The sequence below is a fragment of the Tiliqua scincoides genome, chromosome 2 (assembly GCF_035046505.1).
Source record: "Tiliqua scincoides isolate rTilSci1 chromosome 2, rTilSci1.hap2, whole genome shotgun sequence".
Classification (NCBI taxonomy): domain Eukaryota; kingdom Metazoa; phylum Chordata; class Lepidosauria; order Squamata; family Scincidae; genus Tiliqua; species Tiliqua scincoides.
In genome coordinates, this window is record NC_089822.1 from 207,112,758 (window position 1) to 207,125,408 (window position 12,651).

Sequence of the window (12,651 nt, forward strand, 5' to 3'; positions counted from 1 at the left end):
CTTGGTGTCTTTAATCATACCAAGTGGTATGGGGAGAAGATAGACATTAGTTTATTGATGTCACAAAAGCAGAGAAGTCTGCCTACCCAAGCCTTGCTTGGCTTCTTCTGGCTACAACCATCAAGAGAAGAGGCTTTCTAAGGGGTTTTCTACTGGATGAGAAGTCACAGGTTCCCAGAGGTAGACTACTGTTTTCCCTTCATTCCTAGCCTTCTGATGGTAGCTTTTCTACTGCGAAATTCTTCTTCTTGAGTGGAAGCTATTAAGAACAAGGAGGAGGCAGACAGATTAGACTGATAGGAAGAGTTGCAGACATGGTCAAAGATTTCTTTGTATATTTTTTCTTAGCATTTTCTTCCTTATGAGGAAAGTCTATGGTGTTTGGGCCTCTTCAGCCTAGAAAAGAGACGCCTGAGGGGGGACATGATTGAGAAATACAAAATTATGCATGGGAAGAATAAAGTGGATCGAGAGATGCTCTTTACACTCTCACATAACACCAGAACCAGGGGACATCCACTAAAATTGAGTGTTGGGAGAGTTAGGACAGACAAAAGAAAATATTTCTTTACTCAGCATGTGATTGGTCTGTAGAACTCCTTGCCACAGGATGTGGTGATGGCGTCTGACCAGGACGTCTTTAAAAGGGAATTGGACAAGTTTCTGGAGGAAAAATCCTTTACGGGTTACAAGCCATGATGTGTATGTGCGACCTCCTGATTTTAGAAATGGGCTATGTCAGAATGCCAGATACAAGGGAGGGCACCAGAATGCAAGTCTCTTGTTACCTGGTGTGCTCCCTGGGGCATTTGGTGGGCCGCTGTGAGATACAGGAAGCTGGACTAGATGGGCCTATGGCCTGATCCAGTGGGGCTGTTCTTATGTTCATTTGGGGACTGACTGCGCTGCATTCTTGTAGTGGTAATAATGAAGTGTCAACTCAGAAACACCAGTATTCTGCTGTACAGTATAAAGGTGGGAGAAAATGTGAGAAAACTACTCAGATCTTGCCTGCTCCAAACGCCCAGTCCAGAAGCCAGCTCCAGAAGCCTAGCTGCCAGCTTATTCAAATATCAGGCCGTGGAATGCAAATGAAAACTTCTGTAAAGTTGCTCTCCAAGGGTGAGCATTTTAATGACATTGTGAGCGGGTTATTAAAGTGTAACCTGCCAATTTAGGGAGCATTTACTCATGTTCTCAGTTTAATTATCCCTCCATGGCAGTCTCAGTTTGAGTGTCTACCTGTGCATGTGTGCTGGGTGTGTGAATGTCTCCACAAAAGAAGGCAAAAAACCCATGTTTTCCATTGGAAGGCCTGTTAGGGCTCTGTAATTTCTGCCCTATGGCATGCTGGACAGCTTGAGATGTGTTTTAATTGCTTTCTAGCTGAGAAGTCCATCTGTCTTCGCTCTCTGCTGAGAATGCTATAGTTCAAAGCCACATCTTTCTGGACAGGTGTTTCCATTTCAGTCTCCACAATCAAAGCTGTCTTCAGTTTGGCACTTTCTATTGCCGGATATAACAAAATGCCTGAAACTTGGAGCCAAACTGCGTGTAACATTAAGCATGTAATAATCAAGTTAGGAGCTTAAACTTACTCTCAAGTAGCAGCCATGTGGGGTTGCAGATTTGGATTAGAATTGTGGTGCAGAGTCAGGCATGGTTAAAGAGTTCCTGGGGGTGGACTTTTTGGCAGGAAAATGACAGAATTAAAGAGCTATATGCCCCAACTTCTACACCGCAATCCTAAACCAAATTGCCATTCTTCACGGCTGCTGTTTGCAGGAAAATCACTGATATTGGAGAATTCAATTAAGTAGAGTCCATAGAATTGAGCTGTTGCCCACAAAGGAACATATTGAATCATAACCTAGATTTGATAGAAGGCAATGGGCAAGAATTATAGGCATGAAAGTCTTCCTTAAGGTGCCATAGTAGCACATATGGTACTATGCTATGGTAGCACAAGATGCCATGTTGTCATGCCAATATAGGGCACGTGTGTACATGCCCAGCGCAACTTAGAACATCATAGACCCTTCCTTAAAATTGTAGACCATCTTAGACATGCCCAGAGCCTTGTTGCGTTAGTAACGGTACAGCTTAGGATTTAATGGCCACGATGTCAACCAAGGATCTGTCTCATATCAGCTTCCATACATCAAGTTGGGCACATTCCAATTTAATTTTTTCCTCCTGCTGGGGTGCCTTTATCAGCAGCCATAAAGAATGTAGCGCTAGTTCTGCTGTTACAACAAGCCCATAGCGTTGGGCTGTTAGACAGAAATTCTCTTGCACCTTGAAAATGATACATATGTTTGGTGGTGCATAGTCAAATATGAATGTTTTAAACAGGAAAAGCTTCCACCTAACAAATTGAGGTTTATATCTGATCCAGATCTTTGGAGATTAATTTAATCTTCACTAAGAAGCACAATAACTAATGGTAAATGCACCTTGGATAGTGCTTTTGTGGAGATGGGCTCAACATTTAAGTGAGCACATTGTTTGAGCACTTATTTTAGTGCCTTAGCAGAGGCATCACTAGGGTTTGTGTCACCCAGTGCAAAAGTTTATTATGTCACCCCATGATGGACCTCCTCCCGTACCAGACCATACAGAATGAATTAGAATATAATACGCAGAACCTAAATGCAGTGGTATCACTAAGGGTGGTGTAACCTCCATTAACTTTATTTTCAGATGTAACAGTACAGGACACCCAACAAATCTGTAACCAGTGACCAACTTGACGACACACAAACAACTGAATAAGAGTTCTAGTTCATACTCATACTAACACCTTATTCGTTCCCTGCTGTGTCATAACAACACTGGATCTTGGAACAGTCAGTCTCATTGGTTAGTTTTGAGTTAAAGAAATTCACTTTTCTTTTTTAACATAAGGCAGTTGTGGTTTCCTTTTCTGGTCATTTGGCTATACCTTATGATAGCATACAGATATTTAAACGTGGTTTGTTTAATTGCATTCTGCATTATATTACACATCAAATGATATATAACATGATGGTGTTATTCTAAAACACCAAGATTTTTACAGTTTTGGCCATCAGTGGCCAGTAGAGGCCGAAACCTTCCCCCCGAGTGCGTCACCTAGTGGGATCCACACCCCTCCAGTGACACCACTGTGCCTTAGCCCAGTCGTGTAGAGACTTCATAGAGGAACTTGAGTCAAGTGTTGAAAGAATGTGTGCAGGAAAGGCTGGCCCAATAGGGTGAATAGGGCACTTCCCCACTGAACTGAAGCTGCCTCCTGCCTGCCTTCTAACTTCACTTATTTGCTGGCCGTACTCTCTCCTTTACTCTGTCTCAGCTTTATCTAGTCTTTGTGGAGCTTGTCAAGTAAGCCCCTTGTTAAAAAGACTCACAAGCTCAGGTTTTAATTTTTCTTATAGGGAAGTATCTTAGTTGGCAAAAGTGATCTCCACCCATGAAGAAACCATGGAGCAGTAGCCCCAAGGAGGGAAGGAAAGATTGACAGGCTTGCTCAGTGGATTCTTATGGTGATGGATTGACATTTGAGCTATAGACATATTGCTCACTTCATGGATGAGTCAACCATGCTGGTGGGGGAGTTGGTTCTTTGCCCTGGTACTAGATAGATTTCAGTGTAAGCTGTTCACTCTCCTGATCTTCCCTTGCCAATTCCTGTAACGGCTCATTTCCTCATCTGAGTTGAGATGGTATAGGACTTATACAGACATCAAGGTATATCATTGTAAGAAATCTACAACAAAATTAAACTGTTGTAACTTGGACTACTTAGGCATTCAGGTTTATTAACAATCCTATCCTCAATCAGCATAACTTGAGGATAAAATTGCATTGCTGATTCTGTATTAGCAAAGTTCCTTTTTTCCTTTCATTGAATTGGAATGAAGTTAGACTGAATAAAGCACTAAGCAAAATAAGGAAGAAACAATCTCTGGAGTATTTTTGACCCAAGCCATGTAGGACTTGATGCTCCTATTGAGGATTGAGCTGTTGTGTGGAGCCCATTATGACAGTGGGTTCTGCTTTCGTAAAATGGCAGAGCACACTGTTAGTAGCCGTTTTGTGCACATTGCTGCAAAATGCAGCAATGCCACAACTTCACTTCCAGACCCCGCCATGTCCACCTGTCATAAAATACAATGGGTCCTCATTATCCATGGATTTGGTATCCGCAGATTTGACCTGCTGCAGGTTCTGAACCCGCTGTGGGAGGACCCACAAAGGACCATAGGTTCTGTTCAGGAGATAGGGAGGCTGGGTGTGACCTCCCCATGATTCAGAATCTCCACTGGAACTTTTTAACAGGGAAAATTGGAAGTCCTTGTTAAAAGGCTTCAGCAGGCATTCCGACTCAGAAGACCTCCCGAACATGACCTCTGGTCATGTCCTGGAGGTCCTCTGTGAGTCAGACCACGGATTTCTTTATCTGTGATTTTCGGCATCTGTGGGGGTTCAGCAAAGGGAACCTTCGCAGATGCCAAGATACAATCTATACCTATATTTTATGCGTATGTCTGAGTTTGTCTATTTCCTTATGTGGGAGCAAACCTAGACAAGAGAGAGGGGAAATGAGCTGGCTGATTGACTCCTGTTCCTGCAAGATCCTCTTCCAAGGAGAAAAGATATAGAGATCAAATAGCAGGATGACATCATTCTAGCTGAATATTAAACTGCTGGAAGCTCATAGTTTTCTTCAACCTGCTGACCAGCGCTCTAGGTTGGAGAGCCCAACAGTTTCATGAGATGTCAGTGTAGAGTTGGTGGTTTCATCATCCTGGTAAAATCAGATAAGAAAGAGTTGTTAGAAAAACCATTGCATTTATGTTGATTTCATTGTTGTCTTCTCTAGCTGTTGAACATGTTGTTTGTGGTAAAGCTCTGAATTAAAAAGTGTATGTGTGAGATTCTGCAGCATCTGTATTCCATCTGCTGGCCATTTGTATGACTGCAGATGATTAAGCTTTTGCTGCCAAATTCAATTCTCCTTACTTTTTTCCCTTGTTCATTTGGTTTGTTATATCCTTTTTAGTTCTTTCTGGACTTTTAATAAACACAGAGTCTGCCTGATTTTGGGAAATACAGTGGATTGAAGATGCTACAGTGAGAGTGATTTTGATAGAGACCCTCGAGGCTCAGTGTTCTAGGAGTGGGGTTCTGCCCAGGTAGCCCCTCTGGCTAACTTGATCTCCTGTGATAGTGGCAAGAGCAAATTCAGTCTACCAAGGCTTTCCCCCAGTAAGCTGTGTATCCAAACAGGGTAGAGAAGAGAGCGGGAATTGAGTGAGTGTGCTAAACAGTAGGCGCTCTTGCTGTGGATCAGCATGCAGTCACTGGCATCTCATCTCTTGATCCTGACACTGTTGGACCAGGTGAGGCAGCAGTGGGGGCAGGGAGGGGTTGAAACTGGACATGGAGGGGGGAGGGATGCGGCAAAGAGGCAGTGGTAGGGGGTGGACGTGGAAGCAATGGCTTGCGCTGGATCTTTTCACTTAGTTTTGGAAGCTCCCTTCCCCTTTCTTCTCCTTGGACTTGCACCAGCTAAAAAGCTGGTACCAGTCTGAGGAGGCCCATTGGCAAGCAGGATTACAGAGGGTATGTGGAAGTAATTCTCCTTTTCCCTCCCCAGGCCTCCTGCTCTGCCCCCCCCCCCGATACAGTGCATGCTTTTTTGGTACATCGGCTGCATCAGCAGGGGAAAGGATAGGATTGGGCTTATAATCAACATTTTGATTGTTATATTTTCAGTATCTAGAAATTGGTGCATACTCTCGTGCAATACATGCCATTGTATAATACAGTGGTTCTCACTCATGGAGAGTTTGAGCCACTTGTAAATCTTGGTAGGGGCAGGGAGAGGCAGTGACGCTATCCCCTTGACGCTATCCTTGAGGATCACGTCGCTCAAGGGGCTGCAGGGATGGCATGTACTTACCAGTCTCTCTAGCAGCATCCTGGGGGTGTGGGGAGCCCTGCGTGAGCATCTGCAGGTCTCCCCAGCCTCCAGAAAGAGTAAGCGGAGTAATCACGCAACACCTCTGCAAAACTGGAAGTGGAGCATGATCGCTCCGCTTTCACTTGTAGAAGGCTGGGGAGCCCTGAAGTCACTCACGTAGGGCTCCCTGCACCCCCAGGATGCTGCTGCAGGGACTGGTAAGTGCATGTTAGTCCCTGCAGCCACCTGAGCGACACGTTCCTGGGGATTGTGTTGCTGCTTCCCCCTGTCCCCGCCCCTTTGATAGGGAGAGGCCAGGACCCTCTGGCTGGGACGTCGCAACGCCTCAGTTTGAGAAGCCCTGGTATAATATAAAGAATGGATTTAAGGTGACTTGAAAAAAGTGCTAGTTTTGTCTTCTCTGCCCTTTTATAGTACCCAATAGCATGACCTGTTTTCTACACATAGATCATGTTAGAATATAGTAATAACCATTGTATTCTGTCTCAATGCCTCCATAATTTGTGTATCACAAATTAAAAACTGACAGTGGCACATTTTGCAAACTATTAGAACTTGCAGTCTGAAGAGTTCAAGAGATTATGAGACAGACATTGAGGGGTCCCTTCGGAATTCTGTTGCTTGTTTTTCTTGTAAAAATATGCCTTTGACAAGGAAGAACCGATCTGGCCCTGGTAATTTCTGTTGGGGACTGGGCAAAGGAGCAGACCATTAGGGATGTTACTTATCTTGGAGGAGAATCTCCTCCGAATGACATTTAAAAAATGATGTTTCTTGGGCAGCAGCACTTTCTTCCCCGCCACATTGAGTCAGATGAGAGGTGCATTGGTATTATTGACTGTTACTGTGCTGTATGCATTGGAGCAATACCATAACCTTGACAGATATGTGGCATCACTAGAACTGTTATTCAGAAGAATGTTGCACTTTTCGAACTCCGGGTTTCGGAAATAGTTAAAATGTTTCACTACTAGTGATTTCAAAGAAGGTAAATGGCACAACATTCTGCTGCTATGGATGAAAGCGTTCATTCTAAGAAGAAAAAAAAGTCAGTGGTGGTTTTAGTTGTCTATCTTCAATGTCTGTCAGTCTAATTGTGGTTTAAAAGCATTATCATCATTTTCCTGACCTTGGCTTGAAATAGTGTATCTTTCTTGACCAGCAATGTTATTTCTAGTTTACCGTGGATAGAATCCTGCTAGAATTAAGTTTTGGGCAGCACAATCCTAACTTGCACTGGAACAGGCAGTCCAGGAGGCCTGTGTTGTCTCCCGCGCAAGGTTGGGGCTGATTGCAGCTCAGCCTGAGACAAGGGGAAACTTACCGCTATGGGTCTATTCAGATCTGCACCACCTGAAGAGGTGGCGCAGATCTGAGCAGAACAGAGCAGCCCAAAGCTGCTCCGCACTGCCTAGGAATGGGGCCAGGATCTGGCAAAACTGCTGAGTCCTGGCCCCGCCTCCTGCTCCCCGCCTGCTCACCTGGGGAATATCAGGAACACCTGTTCCCCGCCCTGGAATGCCTCCCTCCTGATTCCTTTCCACCGTCCCCACGCTGCCCCAGACCCCTAGACCGGCTTAGCTTGGCCAGCACAAACTCCCTTGCTGTCGCTGCTGCGGAGACTGGATCTGGCCTCTGTAGGCTAGTGCACCTCCATGCACTGGCACAGCTTACTTCCACAGAGGTACAAATGTGCCTTTATGGCACATTTGCGACCCTCCCAGGCTGGCCCAAAAGACTTGTGTTGGCCCATGGCGCAGTTAGTATTGCACCCTTAGTTTTATGATTTTGGTGGGGTGAAAACATGGTTAACTTTAGCAGAGTTTTCCAAAAGTGAGCGGAAGATCAGTTGGGCCATAATTTTTTTTTCTTCAGGCTAGCATTATATGTTGGGAATCTCTGTAGTGGGGGAGGATGTCTTTCTAATATACCACACAATCATTTCACTTCAATATGCCTTTGTTAATAGTCCTTAGGCTCTTGCATGGGATGCCTGACAAACTGAGTGGTTTTCATGGTGATACCTTTTTCTCCTGCTGGCCTTCTAAAACACCTGCATCCTGCAGGATTGGCTCCTTTGCTGGCAGAGTGGCCAAGGATTTTTGAAGGCTTAGTGTGTTCCATAAATGACATTGATCGTATGCTTTGGAGCGGCATTCCAGAAATTGAACAATGGGCTTGTTTGTCTCAGAGCAAAGCTCAAGAGCATGGTCTAGGGAAGTGCTGCCCATGAACCACCTTGCCATTTTCACTGACATGTACATTTCCACAGACGTTTACTGACAGCCAGTTCTCAATGGCTTTTAACTGACAGGCTGTACATTGGTTGGCAGTTGGCAGCCCCCAGCTGCGTGTCAGTTCACATCAATCTATGGAGTCTCAGGAACTGTTAGTGGTGTTTATTTTTTAACAGCAACAATAACCTCTGAAGGATGTCTCGGATGCAAGTGCAGGATTCCAGGGCTTTCTGAAAGGTTTGATATTCCGTGGCAGAGAATGCTTCTTTTTGTGGTCTGGTTTAGATAATTCAACAAACCATGGATTATGAACAGGAACCAAACAAATGCCAAATTCCTCTTCCCTCCCTCGGGTTGAGAGCTGAGATACAAAAGTCTTAGTTAAATATTTGGGATATGCTGAAAGCCAAAATATACATCTGAACTAAAATATGATGGAAAGTTGTTGACGAATGAATGAATAAAGTTGGCAATCATCATGCTACCAGCTACACCCAAGCATTTCTAAACTGAATTGGCACATACCCAGGCCACTTGAGAGCCCTGGCAATAACTGTGTGATTTGTTCTTCAGATATATTTCTGAAGATCCACTTCAATCTCCTGGAGCACTTTCTACTAGGTTTGGCTAGTGAACCAACTCTGGCTCTACCTCACTGATCAATATGCTATTTTTTTTTATACCCCATCTTTTTCTCCAATTGCACCAGTATTGTGTTGTTTAAATGATAGTACTGTGCTCTGTATTCAGCTGATCTTGAAACATGAAGCAGGCAGAGTCATGACTAAAGTTTCAGAAAATGGAGATTACATTGCTGTGGTTTTAGTGCAACTGCATTGGTTATCAATTTACTTCAATTCTCAATTCACAATGCAGACTCTTATCTTTAAAGCCCTTGATGGCCTGCACCCTGCATACCTCAGTAGTATTACTTCTCACCAACCACTGAGGTTATTAGAGGAGGGGTTTTTATTCCTTTCTTGTGTTTTATTATAGTGGAACCTGAGAGTGCACAGAACAGAACCTGTTGTGGCACCCCCAGTGCAATCACCTGCCTGAGGTGATTCCGTTGGTGCCCTTGCTTTATATTTTCTGTCACAATTGAAAACCTTTCTGCCTGTAAGGCCTATCTTTAAATACTTACTCTCCATTCCTGTGCCAGAGCCCTGATCTGGTGGGCCTGCACAGCTGCTGTATGCTTGGAAAAGTAAACCTCTTAACTACATAATCACATGGTTACCATGACATCTAGTTTAGGTCTTCATCTAAATGCCCTTCCCAACCTTCTGATTGGATCTGGACCCTCTGGGTGGCAAAAAGAACACATCCACACCCACTGAATTATTCTAGAGGGTGGGTTTTTGTTTTCAATGAGTTGAGCCTTAGAATTTCATGCTTGTATCACACTTCATTTGTAGGCTCTACTGATAGCTTCATTTAATCTCTACAGTGGGCCAAACCAAAATGAAGAATATACACTGAGATATAAAAATCCAAATTACATTCCTCTTGCCTTTCTTAAATGGGTTTCTATGTGTGTGTGAGTGAGAACGTGTCAGTGAAATTCCTATCTTTAAATTGTGAATCTGAATCACTATCCCATCAGTCGATATCTAAAATATACTGCATTCCACTGATCTCACTCTGTATGCTCGTTCTCAAGATGGTAAACTTTGCAAAAGATTATTGTGATTCTTGTTCAGTTTGCTATGTAGTGGCTGTTAAATGGTGAAGTCACTGTTAACTTTCTTTTTTTGGCACACTAACTGGTCTTCTGAATGAAGATTTCTGAGATTTCACCTTGCTACTTCCTGGCTGAATCTGCATTTCAAAGCTTTTTTAGGAGATGATAAGTTAAAATGTGCCCAAATGTTGGAGATGTGGTTGAACATTTTCAAGGCATTCCCAGGTCTAGTTTTGCTGCTGTATCACATCGCTATCAGCAAAAGAAGTCATGTGAATTGGACTTGGGCTGCTCTTTATAATAGTCTACCAACAGAGTTTGAAGATAGGCTGCAGCAAGATGAAACAATTTCAGTCCTGTGCTGTCACATCACAAGCTGCCATCCTATGTGTTTGTTTATATCTTGTAGCTATACAAGTTGGGAAGTGGGAGGCATTTCTATATTGGAACCAGTGGGTATAAAGAGCAGAGTTATATTCAATTCTGAATCTTGCTTGGCATGAGGTGGTGGGGCAGCTAGATGCCTGATTAAAATTTTCCACAAAGTTTGCTTCTGCCATGAAATAAATACCCAAAAATCAAAATGGTTGTGCAAGGCCCCTTGAAGAGAATCTGTTTGTATTGTAGAGAAGCTCTGTGTTCAATCTAATTCTACAGAGAACTCTGTTCAGTTATTGTATATTGTCTTGGAATTCAGGATTTCCAGCTCTTGGTTTTTTTGCTTCCTATATGATTTTATTCCTTTCTCTCTTTTCCTGGAGTTGTTTGGTGATGTAGGGCCCAATCCTATCCAGCTTTACAGTGCCAATGGAGTCATGCGAATGGAGCATGTGCAGTATGGTGGGAGGGGGCAGTCGCAGAAGCTCCCTCAAGGTAAGGGAATATTTGTTCCCTTAACCTTGAGGCTGCATTGTAGCTGCATCAGTGCTAGAAACTTGGATAGGATTGGGTCCCTAGTCAACACGTGTCAACTCTTTTATGATTCTCAGAGCCTGGTAGGTGACCTGTAACTTGTCACTGACTACATCTGGTAGTAAACATCTCATGTCAGATATAGTGGGTGGCTGACTGAGCACCATACAGCTGCCAGTGTCTTGAGTCGCTAAGCAGAAATGAATTTTGCAACTTCTGCATTTTTTTCTGGCTACCTTGCTTGTTGTGATATAGATAGACCAGCCTGAGAGGCAGCAGATAGTTTAGGAATCGTCATACTCTGAATATGGGAACTGCAGAGACTGGGTTGAGAAGTGGATACTATCAAGGCAGTGGTTCTCACACATTTAGCACCAGGACCCACTTTTTAGAATGAGAATCTGTCAGGACCCACCAGAAGTGATGTCATGACTGGAAGTGACATCATCAAGCAGGAAAATTTTTAACAATCCTAGGCTGCATTCCTACCTACACTTACGCAGGAGTGATGTCATAACCAGAAGTGACATCATCAAGCAGGAAAATTTTTAACAATTCAAGGCTACAATCCTATCCATATGTACCCAGGAGTAAGTTCCATTTACTGTCATGGTTAAAAGCATATATTGTGGAGAGTTTACATGGTTTCACACAGTCTCTGAGTTTGCTGGCAAGCTCTTCTCGTGTCACAAATAGCCCTGCTCCTATCCACCCCATTTACAGCATTTGAAAACATTTGAAAGCCTAAAACAGAACAGTATGGCCACATGTTTCCTTGGAATTTGCCAGTGGTTAAGGTGTTACCACAAAACATTGTCTTCTCCACTGAACTCTGCTATCCTAGCACTTTGGAACCCCAAGAAATAGTGCAGGCAAGGATACTGAGATTAAAAGTTGTGGTATTATTTTTCTCTTTCCTAAGTTTTATTAACATAAATAAGAGTTAGTGTGTATATTCTTAACAGCACAATCCTAACTTGCGCTGGGACAGGCAGGCTGGTGGGCATGCGCTGTATCCAGCACAAGTTTTGGGTTGCTCGTGGGTCAGCCTGAGGCAAGGGGAGGCTTTTACCTATCCCCGGGGAGAGCCACGGCGACCCCAATGGGACTACTTGGATCTGCGCCACCTAAAGAGGCGACACAAATCTGAGCAGCCTGGGACTGCCCCGGGCCACCCAGAAACAGGGCTAGGATCTGGCATAACTGCCAGATCCTAGCCCCGCCTCCCACTCCCCGCCCACCTGCCCCCAGGAACACCTATCACCTGCCCTCCCTCTGCCTTGAAACATCTCCCTCCTGCCTCCCTCCCCGCCCTCCCACGCCCCCCCCCCCAGCCGGGCCCAGCTGACGCAATTCATCCATCCCTGGGTCCTGCGTTGGTGCGGGGAGGCCAGCGCAAATCAGTACACTGGCCTATCTCCCATGTTGGTGCAAAAGTGCTTTACCGCACTTTCACAACAACATTGGGCTGGCACAAGGGACTTGTGTTGGCCCAAGGGCATCTCTGGATTGTGCCCTAAGGGTAATATATTAATTGCAATGCCTTTCAGACCTGGAACTACTGGCCTACTCACTATTAACAGAATCTGGATCTCTAAAGAGAATAAAAGAGAGAAGGAAATTGCAATTTTTTCCCCACTTCTTTGTGCTACTTTTAAACTCCTGCATTCAAATGTAAGGGAGTAAAATTCAGTGCAAGTGTATACAGTGTCTTATTTTGAGTAAGCATGCATAAGATTGTAATATATCTGATTGTGTTCAGTGTGGCTTACCCCCAAGTAAATGTCATAGGATTGCAGCCTTAAGGCTGAATCCTAACCAACTTTCCAGCACTGAAATAGCTGTGCCAA

The 12,651-nt window shown here is 44.1% G+C and overlaps 1 protein-coding gene across 3 annotated transcripts in view; it reads left to right on the top strand.

The window, feature by feature from the left end:
- Positions 1 to 12,651, top strand: part of TEX264 (testis expressed 264, ER-phagy receptor) — a 179,923-nt gene that overhangs the window by 65,194 nt on the left and 102,078 nt on the right. The window lies entirely within an intron of this gene.